The sequence below is a fragment of the Octopus bimaculoides genome, chromosome 22, assembly GCF_001194135.2.
Source record: "Octopus bimaculoides isolate UCB-OBI-ISO-001 chromosome 22, ASM119413v2, whole genome shotgun sequence".
In the NCBI taxonomy this organism is placed as follows: Eukaryota; Metazoa; Mollusca; class Cephalopoda; order Octopoda; family Octopodidae; genus Octopus; species Octopus bimaculoides.
Window position 1 is genome coordinate 25,541,987 of NC_069002.1, and position 514 is coordinate 25,542,500.

Below are 514 nucleotides of genomic sequence, written 5' to 3' on the forward strand. Positions count from 1 at the left end.
TAGATAGATAGATGGATATTAGGTAGGTAGGTAGGTAGGTAGGTTGATAGGTAGATAGATAGATAGATACACACATGATAGATTCGCCATGATAGATCGCTGACCACTACATTTATATATTTTTTCTCTCCTTGTTTCTCTCCTTATTTCTTTCTGTGTTCCTTTCAGTTGAAGGGCGTTGCTCGAAACGTCAAAGACTTTCTCTATTCCCGAGCGTTAAACTAATACATCCATTTGTTGTTTACACCACCTGTCTTTGTATGTTGTTTTTTTCGTAAATTCTCCCATATACACACAAGCAAATAAGTAACAAGGATGTCAAGGTATTAGTGCATTATGGCCGTTTCGGGCGGCTCCATTTAATCGAACAATACAAGGAGATGGCGGCGTATTTCAAATTGACGTAATGCTTGCATTGATCGATCCAATGGAGCAGCTTGAAACGGGTGTAATGCACTAATGCCTTGACATCGGTGTTATTTATTTGTTTTTATTCACCTTACTTCGAGGTGTG